Genomic DNA, 24179 nt, shown 5'->3' with positions numbered 1-24179 from the left:
TATATTTTGGGGGCTCCTGGGTGGCGCAGTCAGTTAAGCATCTGACTTCTGCTCAGGTCATGATCTGAAAAACTAGTGAGTTCGAGCCCCATATCAGGCTCTGTACTGTCAGCAGGGAGCCCACTGTTGATCCTCTGTCTCTCTCTCTCTCTGCACCTCCCCCACTCATGCTCTCACTCTCAAAAATAAATAAACATTTAAAAAAAAACATATATTTTTGACCAGAAACTTGTCTGTTGTAATACATGCCCTACAGATATATACCTGTAAGTGTATGCTGATGTAGACAGAGACTAGGATGTTCCCTGGAACGCTGTTAGCAATAGCAAATAGTCTAAGTATAAATAAACTAAATGTCAGTCAGTGGGGAACTGTTTATTCAAACTATTGAATTTTGAAACAATACAACACTATGCAGCTAGTAGAAGAGAATGAGGTGGAACAGGGTATGATGACATGGAAAGATCTCCAAGGAGATTTACTAAATTGAAAATACAAGCAACCAAAGATTGAGGATAGTACAATCCCTTTTACATACATTGTGATAAATATGTTTATATGTGTGTGTATCAATGTCTATATAGATACAGTAATTGAAATGGGAAATGTGTACGGATATAGATAAACGTAGATATAGAGCTATGGATGAAAACATGCATATGAATGAAGATATAGCAGTACATACAATTACAGACATAGAAATAGAGCTGGAGATAGAGACATAGAGATTGCCCTCATTTTCCAGAATTCAGCATGTCCAGTGCTCAGACACTTGACTTCTTTGTGTCTCTTCTGTTCTCTAGTTACGGTCTCATCCTTAATGATGTCACCCAGATTCTTGACTTTAAATACAACCTATGGGGCTCCTGGGTAGCTCAGCTGCTTGAGCATTCAACTCTTGAGTTTGGCTCAGGTCACAGTCCGAGGATTGTGGGATGGAGCCCTGTGTTGGGCTTCATGGTGAGCGTGGAGCCTTCTTTAAGATTCTTTCTCCCCCTTCCTCTTTCCGTTTCTCCTTCTTGTGTGTTCTCTCTCTCTCTCCCTCAAAAACATAAAAATTAAACAATAAAAATAATAAATACAACATATATGCTGAAAATGGCAAAGTTTATGTCTCGAGCTAATCTACCCTGAACCTATTCAATCATTTATTCAAGAAAAACAGGGTCAAAGTAATGGAAATTCCACAGTAAATAAGACAGCTATCCAGGCCTTTATGAAGCCGTACTTCACATATTCATTTAATTATCCTTGCAAGATCTAAGTTTCCAACACTAAATTCCAAGATTTTTCTTACCTCAATCTCTTCTTCCCATATTTCCGCATTTTATTAAGTGGAAATGTCATTCTTTTAGTTGTTCAGGCAGATACACTATTTTTTACCTTCTATTTTTTTTCTCTTATCCCACATCCTACACTATGTAGGACCAATATTGTAATTAATAAGACATGAATATAATATTTGATTTAATTATATATGCTGGGGTTATTTATGATATTTTCAGTTGTAAAATGTTAGTGATGTTAATTTAGCATGATTACTAATTACACCTGGAAAGATCTCTGACCAATACATGTTTTATGGGTACATCATTTTTTTAAACGTTTATTTATTTATTTTGAGAGAGACAGAGCACGTGAGTGGGAGAGAGGCTAGGAGAAAGGAGAAAGAGAAAATCCCAAGTAGGCTCCATGCTCAGCATAGAGCCCCATGCAGGGCTCAGTCCCACCACGTCAGGATCATGAACTGAGCCAACATCAAGAGTCAGATGCTCAACTGACTGAGCCACCCAGGTACCCGTAGGGGTACATCATTTTTATCCACATTAAATATTTTGCTACTTAAGGTGATATTAGTACCAATTCTAGTTTAACAATTGTGCATATCATGCAGATCCAGAAATGCTTTTTTGAAGAATGGAAGTGATTTTTGGTAGTATGTGAATGTTTTGTTATTTATAGTAACAAACCCTCTTTCTTGATTCTCATGTATGAAGAAAAATGTTAAAGGGTTAAAGGTCTATCTCCTATTGAGTCTAATTCCCATAGGGTCTAATATTCATTAGTGTTCCAAATCAGACCCTCTGAAAATAGTATTAACTTTTCCAGGCCATAAGCAATGCATAAAGCTTAGCATGAAGAAATAAAGAAAAATCCAATTAAAATGGCATCAGAACATTCAGGTGGTTGTCTATGGTCCCAAAAGGACTGAATTGAAAACTCATCAAAGTACAGGCTGCTCTCACTCTTTTCTCTCTCTGCCTCTCACCCTCTCCCGCATTTTCTCTTTTTTTTCTCTCTCCCCACCTTTCTCTCTGTCTCCCTCCATTCCCCCATCTACTTACTCCCTCCCTCCCTCACACCCACCTATACATACATATTTCCTTCATGCTCAACAGATAAAATCATATGAACAACTTCTTAAGAAATTTTATCACTTTCACATAAAGAGCTACTGAACAAAAATATATCTCTAAGAATTAAAATTCCACCAATACCAATCAAAATATGAATCTACTGATTTGAAACATTTAAACTAAAAAGAATAACATGGTTCCAAGCAAGTAATATAAGCACCTGAAGTGGGGAAGTCACATGCAAGGAGGCTGGAAGAAGCATTTCTGAGTTCACTAAAATGAAGCTTCCAAAAACCAAGTGGCCAGCTGGGAAACCCAGCAGCTGCACACCTATTAGCCATTTTCATGTAAATTATGAATCCAGCAAGCAAGTCAAAAATACTGACAAACATTTAAGCTAGAGTTATAGTCACTAATCAAAGGCTTGCCTTCACCTGTGCTCAGTGGGAACTGTGCTTTATTCCTTTCTTGGCCTTTACTTTCAAGCTAACGGAACACAATTAACCAAGAAGCAGCACAATTAACCAAGAAAAGCCATCAAACAGTAAGTTATTCAGGAAAATGCCATGCCAATGTATTTCATTCTTGGCTCCCTCTAAAGCAGACAATTTTATACCCTTTTTTATTAAGAAGAATAAGGATATACGGCACTCCACTTTCCTTCTCCCTATGCTGCTGCTGTTCCTCTTGCCTTTCTGAATCCTCCTTGAATTTCTTTGCTGATTTCTGTCCCTCTGATAACAAATTAAAGGTGGATAAAACTCAAGTACCCATTTTTGGCCTTCTGTCTTTCTACTGTACTCTTTCCCATGACAAATATCACCATTCCAGTGGTTTCAGCTTTGTATCCATATGTGGTCTTCCATGAGAGTTGCTCTCACAAAACTTACCATGCTGAATGTTTAACTCTTAAAAAACCATGTTGCTCTTGTGTCTTCCATATCTCAGTTAAAACCCCCCACACCCCTACCCCCAGCCCCAGTTTTCTAGATTCTTCAGGGCCACAACCATAGATTGCATTCTACTTATCTGGCCCCTCATACTAAATTAGTCACCAAATACTGTTGCTCTGACTCTAAAATCCCCCTTAGTCATTAACTCCCTGCTGTAACCTTCATTACCTCTCAGCCGGAATATAAAGATCATTATAATCGTCCAAATCCTATCCACCACATGGGGATTTGAGGCTGAAGAACAATCCAAGTGACTGGCAGGGGTTCTGCATGGTAGATAGTCTTCTAGGAGAGAGAAAGGTCAAAGTCTCTGGGGGATAAGAATGAGCCAAAGGCGTGGAAATTTGGATACAGACAATCTAAAGGCAAGAGGCAGGAATTAGGAATTTAAATTTGAGTGGAGCAGGTACGGAATAAGCAAGATGGTCCTAAACAAATGCACTGAGTAATATGGGACACCTGTACTCTGCTTTGTCATTCAGTGAACTTGTGTGTATAGCTAGCCAACTGAGGAAAAATGCCAGGACGCAGTCTCACTGTGCTCATTCTCTATCCTCAAATCCCTCCTTAGTCCTGCTGGCATCATCTTCTCAAAGCCCAACTGTGATCCTGCCACTCCTTTGGTGAATGGGTCCCCTATGCATATAGGATAAAATCTAAACTGTTTCTCTTAGAATTCAAGATCCTTCTTGGATGAGGCTCTGTGGGTCCCCTCACCAGTCTCCCATCTTTTTGAATTACCTCCATGATGATGAGATACCCTGGGAAATGTGAGTACAAACAAAAGGATGTTATCTTGGAAACAGTGGGGCAGGGTCTTTCATGCTTTCTGAATATCCCATCACAACTAGAAAGCTGCTTCCCAAGATGCAGTGCATGAGTTTTAAAATCCTGTCATTATAGTTACTAATTTTTAGCTAAAACCTGATTGAGAAAGGCCCAAGATAACCCCATCTCCCAGTTGTGTCTCCTGCTCACCAGTGATATTTATACAAAATGGAATATGTTATAATCAAAAGCTTGTTTTCAGTCACCCTCTCTTTAATTTGAAACCTAAGTACTCAAGCTTACTTCTTTATCTCCATCACTTTAAAAAAATACCAAATAACATCTTTTCCATCAGTAGTATTCATTTTATTTGTATTCTTTTCATAGTTCCCCTGCGATGTCTCAAACTTCTTTTATTAAGACCCTCCAGGCCTTTCTGTAATATGTAATAAGGGTGTATTTACATCACACTCCCACTGAACGAATCAGTACAACATAAGTAAATTATTCCACAAACTTTCTCAGAGTCTGGCTCCTTGGCTAAAAACCATGTGTATCACAGTTTTTGCAAAAACACATACCACTTCCTCAATAGAATGGGGTGGCTCCATCTGTGTGGTTCTATTCAACTATTGTACAGCATGTGAACACATATTTATGAATCATTTGTCCAACAGACCTTATTGGATCCTTAACACCTGCCATGTAAAACATATCTTCAGACATATGATAAAAATATTTCCAAACTCCTGAGAAACCAAAACAAAGCAGCTCTTTTTAAGTTTAATATAGCAAAGAAATAAATTTAGTTAAAACATATTCCTAAGCTGGACTTGAAAAAAAAAGTAATACCACTTTCAAAAGATGATAGTGAAAAAACCCTAAGAAGATTCAAAGGGATGACTGTTAGTGATGCGCAGGCTTCACGGCAGACCCACAAGGGTCTCTCTACTTCAGAGTAACCATGCCGTCAAAGCTCCCTCTTTCTTCTGACATCTGCCTTCTCATTAATTTTTAAACCCATGAATGTACTTTTAGGAAAGCTTTACCTCTTTTGTTTTTTTACCTTTGCTGTTCCCTTCATTTTGCTATTTATTCTGAAAGTAATATAAAATGTACATAGTATCAAAGGGTAGTGCTGATACCAAAAATGTTAAAATCATAATTTCACACCATTTTTGCAATGAGTAGTAGATTGCTGGTCCAAATAGCATCTGTCCTCAGAACCGTCTTGTGACCGGAGTTGTTTTGGTTCATTCACATCTCCTGCTTTTCTCACTGTAGCATTACCCACTCAACACTGAAATAGCTAATCATTTCACTGACAGCTATCTGACTGATTTGTAGATAGAGTACTAAACAACTGGGTTGCCTGCTATTTCCCCCTGCATTTTCCCCTACATTGATCAAATAATCCTGAATCACTGTGCCGCAGCCTTCTTTCTCACCTATTGACTTCATGCTCATTTTCTTCTCTACAGACTCTATTTCATTTCCTCTTTATCTGACTCAGCCTCGTTTTCACTTTATCATAGGTAGCAAGTCAATTTCCAGTCACGGGTTATCAGTAAAGATTATCAGGGTGGACATCTGTCTCCCACATGAAAAAAAAAAAATCTGGATGATTAGATGTATGAGGACATATCATACACACACACACACACACACACATGCATGTGCACTACCACTCGGTCAAACCTGTCAGCTGTCACTCTCGGCTCCTGCTAGTCATTTCACTTTGAATACCAGTGGCCTTCCAGGTTAAAAGGTGCAAAAATAAGAACAGGGAAAAGTCATAAATAAGTTCTTCTGACAACAGAGATTTTATCACTAACAGTGGTGTGATCACTAAATACACAGAATAATGAAAACTTAATTCTTCTTACTCTCTATAGAGAAGGTACTTAAACACATTTTAAACCTCTTGGGTGCAATAGTTTAGTACTTTTTTGAAGGAAAGAAAAAGAGAAAAGAATTAGCTCACCCTTGTTATTTGAGATTTAAAACAATCCAGTAGTGCTAAAATTCCATAAAAGAGTTTACTGTTAATGTGGTAACAGAGACAGAGTACTCTATTTTTTTTCAAAACTGTAATGTTTGTATATAGCCCGTGACTATTTATATTCCTATAATGATAAAAGTTCAGTAGTAATTGAAATGAGAAATTATGTTGCGATTTTTTGTACTTGGAATTAACATTAATATCTTTATCAATTGTCTAGAAGAGGCATTACACAGTGATAATCTCAAGTTTAAGAATGAAATGGCTCTTTTAGAAAGTAAAATGGAGACACCACACAGAGAGACTCTAATGTACCGATTTTCTTTTGGGGCAGTTTTCTCCCTCCCTCCACGGGATATATCTAGAGACAATTTTAGTCATCATGATGTGGGGGAGTGGGGGGTGGGTGGGGAGGGTGAGGGTTGCTACTGGCGTGTAGAGGGTAGAGGCCAGGGATGCTGCTGTATATCCTGCCACACCTAGGCTAGCCCCCCCTGCCCTCCACTGCAACAAATAATTATTTGGCCCCAAATGTCAGTAGTCCCAAGAATGAGGAACTCTGCTCCATTGAGAAAGTATCCAAGGCCCAAGGAGATGCCCATGCTTCAGAACAAACAAAGGTAAAGTTGGAAAATAAAAGCCCACAAAACTATGTTTGCAGTAAAATGGGTTCCAAACTACCAGTTATTAGGAAAGAAAGATATTCTAGAACTTTTGAGTTTGAAGGGACTTGAGAAGTTATTCAATGAATCTTCACTTAACAGAGAGACAGAATCCCAAGTAGGTTCCATGCTCAGTGTGGAGCCAGACATGGGGCTTGATCCCATAACCCTGAGATCATGACCTGAGCCAAAATCAAGAGTTGGATGCTTAACTGACTGAGCCACCCAGGTGCCCCTAGTCCACATATCTTTTATACTTTTAACAAATTTTTTAAATTTGTTACTCTCAAGAAGATATTTCGTTTGTAAAAATTAATAACTTCCGGGGCGCCTGGGTGGCTCAGTCAGTTGAGCGTACGACTTTGGCTCAGATCATGATCTCCTGGCTCGTGAGTTCGAGCCCCGTGTCAGGCTCTGTGCTGACAGCTCAGAGCCTGGAGCCTGCTTCAGATTCTGTGTCCCCCTCTGTCTCCACCCACCCCTGCTTGTGCTCTCTGTCTTTCAAAAATGAATAAACATAAAAAAAATTTTTTTTTAATTAATAACTTCCATGGGGCGCCTGGGTGGCTCAGTTGGTTGAGCGTCCGACTTCAGCTCAGGTCATGATCTCACAGTCCGTGAGTTCAAGCCCCGCGTCGGGCTCTGTGCTGACAGCTCAGAGCCTGGAGCCTGTTTCAGATTCTGTGTCTCCCTCTCTCTCTGACCCTCCCCCGTTCATGCTCTGTCTCTCTCTGTCTCAAAAATAAATAAACATTAAAAAAAATTTTAAATTAATAACTTCCAAAGATTTTATACAGAGAGAAATTCATAGCTAGATCCAAGAGGAAAGATGACCTGGTACAGTGAGGAGGCATGCCTCATGTTCCTCACCGTTTGCACACTCCTGATGGCAGTAGTGGGATGGGGAAGAACAATCGATGGACTTGATGTTAGGTGGCCAACACAGTCCTAGAACCCCCTTAGAGCCATCAGAAACAGTTTAATGAGACTATGATGGTTCAGTCTGGACAGCAAAGAAAAGAAAGGGAAATTTTAATAGTGTGACTAGAGAAAGTAGGGGTGAACACATTTATTCACCAAATGTTATTGTATAAGAGTTAAGATAAATGCTTAGAGCTTGGAAGTGATAAATTAAGAGGAAAATAGTCTACGTGTCTTTTTGTTTAATGTTTATTTATTTATTTTTGAGAGAGGGAGAGTGCAAGTGGGAGAAGGGCAGTGAGAGACAGAGAGATAGACAGAATCCCAAGCAAGATCCATGCTTAGTGCAGAGCCCAACACGGGACTTGATCTCACTACTGTGAGATCATGACCTGAGCCAAAATCAAGAGTCAGATTCTTAACTATGTCACCCAGGCACCCCTTGTCTACATATCTTTTATACATTTAGCAATTTTTTTAAATTTGTTACTCTCAAGAGGAAGTTTAGATTTTAAAAATTAATGGCTTCCAAAAATTTTATACAAATTTGTGGAAGAGAAATTCATAGCTACATCCAAGAAGAAACCAAGCTGTTTGCGAGTTGGATTGAACAGAGTTGTGCTGGCTTTGTCTGTTAGAGACAAAAAGAGTCTATGAAGAATGCCAGGTAGTTCACAGAAATGTAAAAAGGGTGAAGAACCAGGCTAAAGACTATTTTCTGGAAATAACCCAAAACCCTACTTAAAAATTGCTTGAATAAGGGTATTAGCCAAACACCAAATAGTTCTCCTGCCACTTTTACACCAGGAACACTGCATTGATGACCACATCAGTCATGATGCATAAGGTTATGCTGTCACTTAAAATAGCAAAGGCTGTTTTTGAGTCACACTACTTGCCCATCACAACTCTGTGTTGTCCCCACTCTGCAACCTTAGCTAATAGAAGCCAATATCTAGAGTTTTAGTCTGCACTGTGGCAAGGGAAAAGACTTCCAGAGGGTCTCATGCCAGCCATTAAATACCAAAAATGACAGTATCATTTCTGCTCACAGCTCATTGGTCAGGACTAGTCACCTGTCTCCACCTAATGACAAGGAAGCTAGTGTGTGTGATCCTATTGTGTCCCAAAGGCAGAGCTCTAATGACCACAGCAGCTACTTCTGTCACCACCCTGATGCTACTTTGCCCCTGGAATTCCATTCAGCCTCCACCACTACTGTTATTACCAATGAGAGAGAACAAGCTCTTGGTCCCTTTTTTCTTGTGGCCCTGGCTCCAGAGTTCCAAATCTGTCATAGGGGAGTCTGCTTGACAGAACTCAGGTCAGAGGTCTGTGTTGTAACATTTTCAGTTCCTGTAAACTCTAAAACTTGACCCTTCAGAACTCCTAAAGTGAAGAAATTCCTAAGCATATAAATTCTATAACAATTATATGTTGGATATCTGCAAAATGTAATAAATTCCCACCCAGGATTGTGACTTTTGAGACATTTGTGTTCATACCACATATGTCCCTTCAAGCTACTGCTTAAGCATTATCCTGATAGGTCAGATCAGTAAGCCCTAGCCCACTTTCCTGAATTCCCAATCAAAGGCAACCAGCACACAGCAATGATACGGAGAAAATGAATTGCGTTAGGAGGAAGCATTGGCTCTAAGAACACCAGAAAGAATACAGGAAAAGAGAGCTAAAGTGACTGTGTCAACTTGGTATTGGGCCTTCTAAGAACAGAGCACATGAGAGAGGGCTCAGAACAAAGATGAGAAAATTGTAAAAGACCAGTTTATATTTGTGGAAATGATCTCTGCAATAGCCGGAGGCGATCTGCAATCAGCACCTCCGTGCTGGTCAGGAATATTGAAAGCTGCCCAGAAGCCGCACTAAATTGTACTCTTGACTCGCCCAGAAGCAGCCATTTCCATCATCAATCTGGATGATTTTATCCTCCTGATGCCAGGTTGCTTTTATTCCTTTTCTTTTTCTGGCTTTCTCCATTGTTTTCATGAAAAAAAGAATTCAAAAATGAAGAAATGAAAAGCTGAAATTTTAACTCAAGAAGCAAATTACATATGGTCAGATGCTTCATATTACCTGTGAATGGATTTTGTCTTTGAAGTTTTTGGCTGAAAGGTGTTATTCTAATTTCAGAACTTCCCAACAGTAATAAGAAAGTTGTATTTTATTATATGAAACTTTCATAAGTACACATATTACAAGTACCTGATATATGACTATAGTTATCCCTCTTATTCAAATATAGAATTAATAGTCTTTTTAAACCCTGGGTGTTTTTCCATTGATATCACTTTTGTTTAATATACTCCAATATGTGCATTAGAAAAATCTTACCCAGAATTTTTTCAATTCACCTGGCTGAAGGAAGTTTTAAGAGTAACCATGTATTTTAAAATAAAGTATTTGCACTTATAAAAGAACTAATTTAAATGAGGGGGGAAATAATTACTTGTTTCCTACCATAAAAGCATATTTTCAATCTAGATGTGTGTGTGTGTATACATAATACATCCATATAAGATAAAGAATAGAGATATATATACATGTATGTACAAACATATTTTTACGCTATATGGATTTATTTGATTTATTGTCATATGTGCAGTTCATGCTGCACCACCTAGATCCCCCTTAAGGAGGGGGGTTGGCAGGTGGCAGAAGTCAGCTGAGGTACTCCCAGAGAGCTGCCCTCAGCCAGAGAAAGCTGGCTCACCAAAATCATACCCCTTCCTCTACTGTCACACCCACCCACCAGTGATTGTTCGTTGCAGGGCTGTAAAGGCCTGACACCTTACTTCAATTCAGGATATTTCTGAAGGGCCACCTCAGCTCCAGAGCTCCCTGCAGGGTCTGTTGCAATTTTTCTTGTGACCACATCACATTTGCATCACTTTTTAGCCCTTTTCTCAGCCAAATTCTGTTTCCTCTTCTTCCCTTGGGGTGTTGATCTCATGAGTGCCTCCTTTTCCTGTATAACTTAAAACTCCCTTCTCTGGGAAACCTGACCTAAGATGACATTAAGTATTTTCACCTATCATTACAAATTTTTCACCAGGCAAGTTAAATAACTCTTCTGTATTTTAGTTTTGTTATCTATAAAAAATGAAGAAAAATAAAAGTGCCCATCTCACAGAATTATTCTTATAATGAAAAGTAATACATTTAAAGGTTTTAGAACAGTGCCTGGCATGTAATAATAGTATTCAATAAAATATGAGCTATTATTATCATTTTGATAGCTGCTTAAATATCTTTCAAATGAATGAGCCATATTGTGCATAGTCAGTAAATTTAGAGTTAAATCCTTTATTTTAATATTTATTCAGCTTTAAACTTGTTTATGCATAATAATTTTTCATTTGTAATCATTTTCTAGAATGCATTTACAGAAGAAAAATTAGTCTAAGAATATACATATTTAATAATAAAGTATGTTTTATAATTATAAAATCAATAAATATCCATTGTATGATCTTTTTAATATGAAAAAGTAGAAAGTAGTTAAAAAACTAAAGTTCTGGGGCACCTGGCTGGCTTAGTCCATAGAGTATGTGACTCTTGATCTCAGGATCATGAGTTTGGGCCCCATGTCAGGGTAAAAGTTTACTTAAAAAACAAACAAACAAAAACCCTAAAACTAAAGTTCTGTAATTGTCCTGATAATGAAAATTATAAAGGATTTCGTTGCTCAATATTTCCATATAGTGATAGGACATGATCGATCATTAAGGTATTCTGATATGATAAACACAAGCTGGGAAATACTGAGTATTAAATATTCAAGTGTTTGTATTTTTTTAAAAAGGTTATATTATGCACCCTTAAGCTCATATACGCATATTACAGATCAGGAACTATTCACACGAAAGGAATAGCCATGATTGTCTCCAATGAGAGAATGTGAAAGCCTGGAAGAAAAATTTAGTTTCCTCTTTATATTCAGTTAGTCTTTCAATGTTACAATGTGGTCATATTAACTTTTTAAAATATAAGCAACAATTTAAAAATTTTTATAAATTTAGGTTCAGGGAAATATAAATAAAAGAGAAAATAAATTTCCTCAATGTAACAATGCCACCAGAAACACACAGGAATTCCTGTGTCCCTGAATTCTTGCTAGCATTTAGTAATTCACAAATTTTCAACCTTTGTTAATTTTATAGGCAAAGCAATATCTCATTATCACTTTAATTTACTTTTTTTTAGATAGTGGAGTTGAACTATTTTAGAAATACCTGTTAAGCAATGTAATGATTTGGGAGCAGGACTTATGGCTATGGTGACAAAGTAGTCAATGAATATTCCCCCAAAAAACAATTATAAAACTGGATAATGTCATCAGGTGACTAAAGAACAAATTGAGAGATGCTTATTCATGAAGAATTGCTGGAACTCTAAGGATTTGGGAGTCTAAGACCTGCCTACCTGGAGTTGTTCCTATCCCCTGACTAGATGGGCTCAAAAGTAGATTTGCTATGACAGAAGAAAAAAAAAAAAAATCAATGAACTTAAATCAATAGAAATTATCTACTCTGAAGAACAGGAGGAAAAAAAGATTGAAGAAAAATAAACAGTGAATCATGAGACAATATGAAGCACGCTAACATATGTACAGTGGACATTCAGAAGAGGACATAGAAAGATAGGGAAAATAGAGAAATAATGACCTACGTATCCCAAATTTGATAAAAACCATTAATGAAAGGCATCAGGAAGCTAAAAAAACTCCAAGTAAAATAAATATAAAGACAGCCATATCCAGGTGCAATTTTACTGCTAAAAGCCAAATTTTTCATCAATTTTTGCAATAATTACATTAAATGTGAATGAAATAAAGATTCCAATCAAATGGCAGATTATTAAACTAGGGGTGCCTGAGTGGCTCAGTCAGTTGAGCATCCAACTTCAGCTCAGGTCATGATCTCATAGCTTGTGAGTTCAAGCCCTGCGTCAGGCTCTGTGCTGACAGCTCAGAGCCTAGAGCCTGCTTTGGATTCTGTGTCTCTCCCTCTCTCTGCCCCTCACTAGCTCATGCTCTGTCTCCTCTCTCTCAAAAATAAACATTTTTTAAAAGGCAGATTATTAAACTGAATAAAAAAATCAAGACTCAACTTTATGTTCTCGTAAGAGACGTCCCCTACTTTCAAAGGCACAAATAGGGTAAAAGTAAAATAATGGTAAACACTTATGGTGATAAGCACTGAGTGATGTACAGAATTGTTGAATAATTATTTTTAAAAAGTAAAAGGATGAAAAAAGATTATGCAAACACATCCATAAGAAACTCTTATAGCTATAGTAATACCATATAAAATGAATGCTAAGGCAAAAGAAGCTATAAGAAATAGAGATATTTCATAATGATATAGGGATATTAGGAAGAAAAAATGGTTATAAATGCATATGTACCTAATAATAGAGCCCCAAAATTACATGAAGCAAAAACTAGAATAATTGAAAGGAGAAATAGATAATTCAACAGTTATATTTGGAGATATCAATACCACGTTCTCAATAATTGATAAAACTACTAAATGTAAAATCCATAAATATATGGGAGAATTTTTTTAAGTGGGCTTTATGCCCAGCACAGATACCAGTGTGAAGCTTGAACTCATGATCCTGAAATCAAGACCTGAGCTGAGATCATGAGTTGGATGTTAGACACTCAACTGACTGAGCCACCCAAGCACCCTAATATATGTAAGATTTTAACCACTACAACAAACTTGCACAGCCTAACCAATATTATGGAATATTAAATCCAACACTAGGATGTAAATTCTTTCAAGTACAAATGAAACAATTTTCAGGTTAGACCACATGCTAGCCCATAAAACAATTTTCAATAAATTGATCTAACTGAATTATCTGTTCCTATCTAATGCGATTATACTATTTGTTGATTTGAATAAATTCCTTATGTAATAATTGTATTTCTGTCTTTTCATATTTGCTACATGTATTTTTCCAATTTGGCTTTGTTATTTACTTAATAGCATTTAAGAATTTTTTGTTGTTGTTTTTATTCTTCCCAGAACTACTGACATTTTTGTCCACTAGTTTTATCACCAGCTTAGAAATTATCTTCCACTTCAGAGAGTTTTTAAAATTAACCTTTTTTTTTTCAAGTTTTTTTCTTACAAGTTTTTATTATTTAAATCTTTAGTTCATCAGGAATATGTGAATGTTTGAATTGAATATAACATTTTCCTTCAGTTAACTGATTTTTACAAAAATATTTTCAAAAATTTTCCAAGTTTTTCCAATTCACTTATTCCAATAATCCTTTATCCACTGGTTTGTGAGATTTTCTTTATTGGATATTATATTCTTTAAAAATTCCTAATGTTATAAATATTATAAAGTGTCATTAATTCTCAATTAATTTATAAGCTTAATGCCCTTCCCCTAATGGTATCCTTGTGAAACTTTTAAGAAAATATAACAAAATGACTATACATTCTCGCTGAAGGAATAAATTAGAAGATTCTCAAACAAAATTTTGAAAATAGTATTCAGTGGAGATATACTCTCACATAATTAAACAATTTATTTCTGATGCGTAAAAGAACAAGATCTTATAATCCAGCTTAATATATATCTCTCTATATAAATACTAAATGATTGTTGAATTGGGGATGGGCACATGAGGGTTATTATATTATTCTCCCTCTCTTGTACTTTTAACAACTTTCATAATAAAAAGTTAAAAAAGAAAAAAAAATACCACGACACAGCATCTGTAAGGCCTTCCATTTGGTAAACTAACTTATGGCAACTACAGCCATATCAAACTCATAAAAAAGGAGGGGGGTATAAAGAATAAAACATTATACAGATGAATTTTAAGTAGAAAAGAGTAGATTTTTGTTTCTGGAGAGTAGCAACAGTAATCAGCAAGAATAGCAGCCTGTTAAATAGTAAAAATGATCTATCATTAGGCAATCTTGGAGATCAAAGAGAGAATTCTAGAATGTCTTCAAAGAATGGCTACATTAGCTATTCTCAGACACAGGATAAACATTTTCAAATTCAAGAATGTAGAAGGCACAAATTGTTTACAGATTTGATTCCTGATTATATACTTTTGCACAAAAAAGATAAAATGGAAGTAATACTTACAGGTTTGTTTTTAAAAACCTAAATTATTTGTGAGCAAGAGAACTAGAGGCAATACTGTACATTGAATGCAAATCATTCACTGGACATGATATTTAGTTCAATTATTCTATAGGTTTCACTTACCAGGTTTCGAATCTAAGACTAATTTAGGTTTAAATAAGTTTAGGTTCAGGATAAAAAATTTTCCTAAATTAGTTATTTAACAATTACATTCTTCCAACAATGACACATCAAACATTGTGGAGCATTAAAAAAAAAAGAACCATTTGTGGAAAATGTTTTGAACCACCTAGTTTTTGTCTTAGACTTTCAGATGCACAGTCCTTAATTAAAACATAAAATGAAAGCTGAAATTGTTTAAATGCATAAAGACTAGTGTTATAAGTAAGAAACTTCCCAGGAGAGAATGGGATGAGGATTCTGGCTGGCTTGCCAGTTCCTTTACAAACTTTATCACAGCACTTGCATTAATTATCATAACTGCAGTCAGGATCCACATAATGAACCCACTTATTAATACTCTTTGAAACTTTACCTAAGTTTTGTCTGTAAAAGTTGGTCCAGTTGATGTGCACTTTCTCTGTTTCTATCTCTTTCTCTCCCAGCCCTACTCTAATATAGCTTTGGGATTATTGTTTCAATAAAGTGTTTTGTTAAAGCAACAATGACCAAATCTGCTTAGGACTATGTCACCTTCACTAACAACGAAGATGACTCACAGCCACTCTTCCTGCCATGGTCCTGCCCAAAGCCTGTTTTAGAGATCTACTCTTCAGTTTGCGCTCTGAGTATACAAGGGCATTACTTCAAATTATCTCATAATTGAACAACATTTTCTTTGCCTGTCAAATTTTAAAATGCACTTAAAATACATAATAAAAAACTGTTGGTGGGGAAAAATGCCTTATTTAAAGTGATGTTAACGTCAAAATATTATAACAGTACATACCAAGTTTAAATCTTTCTAAAATATTTCATTCCAAATTACTGGGAGTACTGGAAAGATAGATGTCTTTTTTGAATTTAGTTATTACTTACCTCAATGGGAGGTAGGTTTTCCCCTCTTCTTCAGTGCACACTGAAATCTACTCAAACAGCAGAATTTATTTGAAATTTGTCTGAAGTTAAGCTGTGTTTAAGGGATACTATAAAGTGAATAGTTATTAATATACCACATAACCAGCAAAATATTATTAAATAGGAAAAAATTGTTCAGTGCTTAAAATTATTGGCTCAGACATGCTGATTTTCTTACTGCATTCAATTATTTTGAAGTTCTGGCTTGGGTGGTTCTGCCTAAGAACCCAGTTGGGCACAAAGAATCTAAGCATGTTTATAAATCTATAGAAACCCTCCTAACCCTTTTTTTTTCTGATTGGTTTAGCTGTGAAACGGATATATTGCCCTTACTACATTCAAACCACAGATATTTAAGTGGTAGTAAAATATCCTAGTATACTAATAATAGAAAGATTTCTCCGAGGCTAGCCTAAAAGATAAATGATTACTGAAGCCCCTGACCCAGGAGTCTCATATCTTTTGCAAGCGTCTCTGAAACTCTGACACACTAACGTGTTAGCTTTCAAGTAGGATAAAATCCCAGACCTCTCACAATCCCTGCCATTTGCACAATCAGAATTAAAGAAGTAGAACAATTAACTCTTATAATCCTACCCAAAATTGCCATTTTAATTGTATCACAGTTACGTTAGAGTTTGAGGGGTTGTTTTCTAAATTTTTATTTATCTTCTAGATCTCATTGTAAAAAATTCTCATACTGTAGTTTTTATCTTAATTTTGTCCTAGTTTTATAGTTTGCTAGAACTAAGATTGCCACAAAGATAAGCATCATAGAGGTGTTGCATGTAACTCCTGATATGGAATTAAAGAGCTTGAGTTCAGATAGTAGCCCTGTGATTTACAAGGTGTGTAACTTTAGGGAAATTATTTTTTAAAGTCTCAACTCCCTAATGTAGTCATCGCCTAGTAATCATCAATGTAATCATCTTTTAATGTAAGTTTGAAGACTCATTAGCATCATGAAGGTAAAGTTCTAAGCACAGTGCCTAGATCATAGTAACCATAAATAACTTAATAAATAAGAGAATATTTCAATAATTTAGGCAAGAAATTATGTAATTTAGATAATGGTGGTAGCAGTGGAGACAGCAGATTCCAGACATATAGAAGATAGAGTCGGGAGGTTTTGCACCTGTATTGGACTTAAGAGTATATAGAGAGAAAAAGAGCTGAGGGTGATGTCAGGGTTTGAGAATAGGAACAAGTGGAGAAAACCACAGGTGATGTGGCCTTGGAACAGAGGAATATTATGGGGAGTTAGACTTAGGACATGTAAGCTTTTGAGTATGTAAATGTAAATATACATGTGGAGAAGGTTATTGAATATGTGAATTTGAAGCTGAGAACCAATGTTTTAATGTTTAATTTTTATCAGTTCCTATGAGATCATTCAACATCATCTCAATGAAATTGAGACATACCCATAAAACTGGTTCTCAGTTTTAAAGGTTCAGAGGACTTCATGGTAAAATCAGCCCCTATTTTGCAGTTGGTTGGGACATTTTCTATGAAGACTGTACAAATAGCTAACATTTTTTTTCTTAACCTTTTGTTAGGACCAGTTTAAGGCAAAAAATTATTTAACATGTCTCTCAATTTTGGGAGTCCTTCAGGTCCAGTAATATATCATTTAACAGTTTCTGTTTCAGTTGATTAATAATCATAAATTCTGAAAAATTACTTTGTAGAAATCTCCATTTCAACATGTTTTATTTTGCCACTTTGCTTGGTTGTTTGCATTTTTATCAAATTTTAACATCTAAGTTTTCTGAATCTCAAGAACAAATGAATTGTATTCATGAAAAATCTCTAGAAAAGCCAGCATTTGCACGTGAACTAGGGAAAATAATTGTAGTTATGTAATTATTTAAAACACAATTGGAAAGAAATCAGATGTTGAATTATATGTGCATGGATAGTTTGAACAAGTGGCTAAAACTTTAAGACTTTTTCTCATAAAACAAGAACTCATTGACTATCATATATGCAATATAATAATAAATTTGAAGAGTCATTCTGAAATTGAATGTTTCACTAAATCCTTTAAACAATGGAGACAAATAGATACATCAAATCCTTCCCAATCCTTCTCCTTACATAAAAATCAAGTATATGTGAATCACAAGTAGTTTTCCCTGAAGAGAATTTGAAAGGGAAGAAACTCAGGGTGAAAGAGAAAAATAGAAAGTAAAAATGAATGGAAGATAAATAAATGAAAAAACTTTTTCCATCCCTGGCAACAATGAGTAACTTTGCCTGGTAGGCCCACAAGGGACTTGAACAGAGGGAGCCAACCAGACTAATTTATAAAGTAATAAAGCCGTCAACCATCTGCAGGGAGTATCAAACAAAAAGAAACACTCCTTAGTGTATATAGTCACTGGAACAAAGGAGTGCACAATTATAAATCACCAGGTTGAGGAAGCGAAGGAAGGACATCCAGTGTTTTTGGCAAACAAGAGGTTTATATATATTAACAGTACAGGACACTTTATTACTAAGTCAAATACAGTAATACAGGACATCTTTATTGCTTTACTTTGGTCAAAGTAAAAATTATTAGTATGAGCCTTCTTGGCTTCACTCAGAATACATGACCCTTAAAGTGTTACTGTCACCCAAGACACAGAGAACTTCCACTAGATTTCTAACTGCAGGATTTTTGGAAAGATAACTCTCAAGACTGGGAAGGAATTGGTTCACATTATTTCACGGGACCCAGAAGTAGATACTTATTTAAAGTGAGATATCAATTAAGAAAATTTAACCTAAAGGCAAACAAATTTGAGGCATAATAGTAAGCAAGAAGAAAAGAGAATTGATAGTCTCCAATATATATCAAAAAAAAAGTAACAAGAAGAAAATGTGTAGAAACATTTTGAAGGAATGCAGTGAGTTAAATAATAATAAAACCTAAAAACAAATCAGAAACAATAGGAGTGGCAGCTAAAAACAGGACTCTTCAGTCTGTTGGGTGAAGGAAAGAGGATGGAAACCAGCTGCTTCAGTCTTTACTTAAGATCAAATGAGGAAACATGGGCTTTGTTATGTTCAAAAATAGCCACTGTAATCTGATCCATGCCAAATTCTTTGCCATGTAAAATTCTATGTTTAACACATGTCTCTTTCACTTTGTTGATTATACAAAAACTACCATGAAATACATTAAATGTTGAAAATCTCTAATTAGGTAATAATAAATATTAAAATTAGAAACTTGCAAAAGAAACCCAAAATTTGAAATTCTCATATCATATTCACTTAACCACATTCTTTTAACTATTTCATACTGTAGGATGTGATTAAAACACCTTTGGATGTTTACATGTCTTCTATAATATATTGAAATATATAATGTTGTTATACCATGTAAAGTTTCACCCTCAATTTTTTTTTAATATGACAGAAAAACTATAAATATATGCTAACCTGACAGGCATTCTGGTTTTAGCTCCTCACTGCCTGCGTTTTATAGTTAGATGCTCTTGCCAACAAAATTAGACAATAGATAATCAGAGTGAGGGATCACTTTGGGGAAGAATACATGTCATATTGCCAAAATAAAGAATCTGTACTTCTCCCTGTACCTTTATCTAAGAACAGTGAAGTGTCCTTGCTTTATTGTCTCAGGTGTTGCAATGCTTATTAGTAATAAATATAATGTCAGTGCATCCCCTTGTATGAGATTGGAATCAACAACTTCCAGTTCCAGATTCCACTGAGTAAGAAGTACTTCTCTTTGAAAGATAACAGTGTAGGACTTCCACTTCCAAATATGAAAGATTAACTTGTACCAGACTTGCCCCAACATGTTAAGTTAAGCAACCATAAAACTGCACAAGAAGTGATTCTTTTTTTTTTCAACGTTTATTTATTTTTGGGACAGAGAGAGACAGAGCATGAATGGGGGAGGGACAGAGAGAGAGGGAGACACAGAATCGGAAACAGGCTCCAGGCTCTGAGCCATCAGCCCAGAGCCTGACGCAGGGCTCGAACTCACGGACCGTGAGATCGTGACCTGGCTAAAGTCGGACGCTTAACCGACTGCACCACCCAGGTGCCCCAAGAAGTGATTCTTAACTGGCATTGGACAATAGGCAGCAAAAGATTTCCTTCTAAAAGAAGAGAAACCAAAAGGTGAGTTAAACCAAAAGTAATATAATTGTAAAGTGTTTTATATCCAATATAAAATGAAAATATTTGACAGATCAGAACAAAAGAAGGAGGTTGTAAGAATGCCATTGTAAAATTCTTCCATCTGTGATGTGTGATATGCAAATTGTATAGTGATAAAATATTCTAAATAGTCTCATTAGTCTAATGAGAGTAAGATGCATATTAGGAGAACCACCAAAATAATCATATAAACAGATACAATTAAAAAGCATGAGAGAAAATAAAACACTAGAAATATTCAATTAAACCAAAAGTAGACATCAAGAGAGGAACAGAAGAACAAAACACAAATGACACAAATAAAATGCATAGCTTAAAGTAGCAGAGTTTAACCCTAGCATACCAATAATTACATTCAAATAAAATGGACTAAATACTCAAAAGGCAGATATTATGACTGGTTTTAAAAAGCAAATTCCGGGGCGCCTGGGTGGCTCAGGCTCACTCAGCCTGGGTGGACAGCTCAGAGCCTAGAGCCTGTTTCAGATTCTGTGTGTCTCTCTCTCTGACCCTCCCCCGTTCATGCTCTGTCTCTCTCTGTCTCAAAAATAAATAGAAGTTAAAAAAAAAAATTTTTTTTAAATAAAAAGCAAATTCCAAATATATGCTCTCTATAAGATAGGTATGTTAAAAACAGACACACAGAGGTAGATAGTAAAAGGATCGATGATCTATTGCGCACAGCAAAAAGCATTTAGAAAAACCATTATGACTGTGTTAATATGAGACAAGGCACAGTAAATATTGTGAGAAAAAAAGAGAAGTGTTATATGATAATAAAAAGGTCCATCATCAGAATACATATAAGCTTAAATATGTACTTTAGTAAGAAAGCATCAAAAAATATGAAAAAGTGATGGGCTAAAAGGAGAAATAGATAAATATACAGTAATAATTGGATTATGGTAAACATAAATAAGTCATGATAAATAAATCATAATGTTCAACACCCTTTCATAATTACTAATAAGACAAATACATTAAAACAGTGTAAATATACAGGATGTGAAAAACATTGTCAGTCAGTGTGATCTCATTGACATTAACATAAGCCTGCAAAAAAAACAAATTTTTGTCAGGTGCAAACAAAGCATTCACCAAGATAAAGCATGTACCTAGATATACAGTAAATCTCAACAGACTTCAAAAGACTGAAATCTTACAGAGTATATTCTCTGACCACAAAGACTTTTGTTAGAAACCAATAAAAATAAGATATCTAGAAATTTCTAAAATATTTGGAAATTAAACAACACATTTCTAAATAAAGTGGGAAAAAATCACAAAGGAATTTTAGAACAATAGTGGAAATAAAAGATATCAAAATTTGTGAGCTTAAACATCATAAAAGCCATTTATGAAAAGCCCACAGCTAACATCATCCTCAATGGGGAAAAACTGAGAGCTTTTTCCCTGAGATCAGGAACACGACAGGGATGCCCACTCTCACCGCTGTTGTTTAACATAGTGTTGGAAGTTCTAGCATCAGCAATCAGACAACAAAAGGAAATCAAAGGCATCAAAATTGGCAAGGATGAAGTCAAGCTTTCATTTTTTGCAGATGACATGATATTATACATGGAAAATCCGATAGACTCCACCAAAAGTCTGCTAGAACTGATACATGAATTCAGCAAAGTTGCAGGATACAAAATCAATGTACAGAAATCAGTTGCATTCTTTTACACTAACAATGAAGCAACAGAAAGACAAATAAAGAAACTGATCCCATTCACAATTGCACCAAGAAGCATAAAATACCTAGGAATAAATCTAACCAAAGATGTAAAAGATCTGTATGCTGAAAACTATAGAAAGCTTATGAAGGAAATTGAAGAAGATATAAAGAAATGGAAAGACATTCCCTGCTCATGGATTGGAAGAATAAATATTGTCAAAATGTCAATACTACCCAAAGCTATCTACACATTCAATGCAATCCCAATCAAAATTGCACCAGCATTCTTCTCGAAACTAGAACAAGCAATTCTAAAATTCATATTTTAGAATTCGGGGCCACAAAAAGCCCTGAATAGCCAAAGTAATTTTGAAGAAGAAGACCAAAGCAGGAGGCATCACAATCCCAGACTTTAGCCTCTACTACAAAGCTGTCATCATCAAGACAGCATGGTATTGGCACAAAAACAGACACATAGACCAATGGAATAGAATAGAAACCCCAGAACTAGACCCACAAACGTATGGCCAACTCATCTTTGACAAAGCAGGAAAGAACATCCAATGGAAAAAAGACAGTCTCTTTAACCAATGATGCTGGGAGAACTGGACAGCAACATGCAGAAGGTTGAAACTAGACCACTTTCTCACACCATTCACAAAAATAAACTCAAAATGGATAAAGGACCTGAATGTGAGACAGGAAACCATCAAAACCCTAGAGGAGAAAGCAGGAAAAGACCTCTCCGACCTCAGCCGTAGCAATCTCTTACTCGACACATCCCCAAAGGCAAGGGAATTAAAAGCAAAAATGAACTACTGGGACCTTATGAAGGTAAAAAGCTTCTGCACAGCAAAGGAAACAACCAACAAAACTAAAAGGCAACCAATGGAATGGGAAAAGATATTTGCAAATGACATATCGGACAAAGGGCTAGTATCCAAAATCTATAAAGAGCTCACCAAACTCCACACCCAAAAAACAAATAACCCAGTGAAGAAATGGGCAGAAAACATGAATAGACCCTTCTCTAAAGAAGATATCTGGATGGCCAACAGGCACATGAAAAGATGCTCAGCGTCGCTCCTCATCAGGGAAATACAAATCAAAACCACACTCAGATATCACCTCACGCCAGTCACAGTGGCCACAATGAACGAATCAGGAGACTATAGATGCTGGCGAGGATGTGGAAAAACGGGAACCCTCTTGCACTGTTGGTGGGAATGCAAATTGGTGCAGCCGCTCTGGAAAGCAGTGTGGAGGTTCCTCAGAAAATTAAAAATAGACCTACCCTATGACCCAGCAATAGCACTGCTAGGAATTTACCCGAGGGATACAGGAGTACTGATGCATAGGGGCACTTGTACCCCAATGTTTATAGCAGCACTCTCAACAATAGCCAAATTATGGAAAGAGCCTAAATGTCCATCAACTGATGAATGGATAAAGAAATTGTGGTTTATATACACAATGGAGTACTACGTGGCAATGAGAAAGAATGAAATATGGCCCTCTGTAGCAACGAGGATGGACCTGGAGAGTGTGATGCTAAGTGAAATAAGTCATACAGAGAAAGACAGATACCATATGTTTTCACTCTTATGAGGATCCTGAGAAACTTAACAGAAACCCATGGGGGAGGGGAAGGAAAAAAAAAAAAAGAGGTTAGAGTGGGAGAGAGCCAAAGCATAAGAGACTCTTAAAAACTGAGAACAAACTGAGGGTTGATGGGGGGTGGGAGGGAGGGGAGGGTGGGTGATGGGTATTGAGGAGGGCACCTGTTGGGATGAGCACTGGGTGTTGTATGGAAACCAATTTGACAATACATTTCATATATTGAAAAAAAAAATTTGTGAGATGCAGTGAAACAGTTCTTAAAGGGAAATTTATAAAGTGCCAATATTAGAAAAGAAGAAAGTTACAAGGTAAAGTATTTAACTTTACACACACACACACACACACACGCAAATTATCTGCAAAGCAAGCTTAAAAAAAAGGAAGCAATGAAGTCTATGACTGCAGAGAAAATTAATAAATCCAAAATTTAGTTCTTTAAAAGACTAATAAACCTGATAACCCTCTATGAAGACTAATGTATTGTTAAAAAGGAATAAAATTAGCAATAGCAGGATGAAATAGTGGCTATTTCTACAGAATATTCATATAATAAGGGAATATTATAAGCAACCTCATGCCAATAAATTAGACAATAAAATGGAAACATTCCTTGGGAAAAAAGAGACTTAGAACATAGTTCAAAATGTTTAAAAATTGACCAAAAAAAGAAATGGAAAAATCTGAAAAACTTTATATGTATTAATGAAATTAAATTTGTAGTAAAGATCTTTTCAAAGACAAACCTGGCTGGATTAGTTTAACTGACAGTTTCTACCAAGCATTTAAGGAAGATAAAATGTTACTTTTATACAAAATATT

The sequence above is a fragment of the Neofelis nebulosa genome, chromosome 1 (genome assembly GCF_028018385.1).
Source record: "Neofelis nebulosa isolate mNeoNeb1 chromosome 1, mNeoNeb1.pri, whole genome shotgun sequence".
NCBI lineage: Eukaryota > Metazoa > Chordata > Mammalia > Carnivora > Felidae > Neofelis > Neofelis nebulosa.
The sequence above is the reverse complement of the archived record's forward strand: the minus strand, read 5'-3'. Positions refer to the sequence as shown.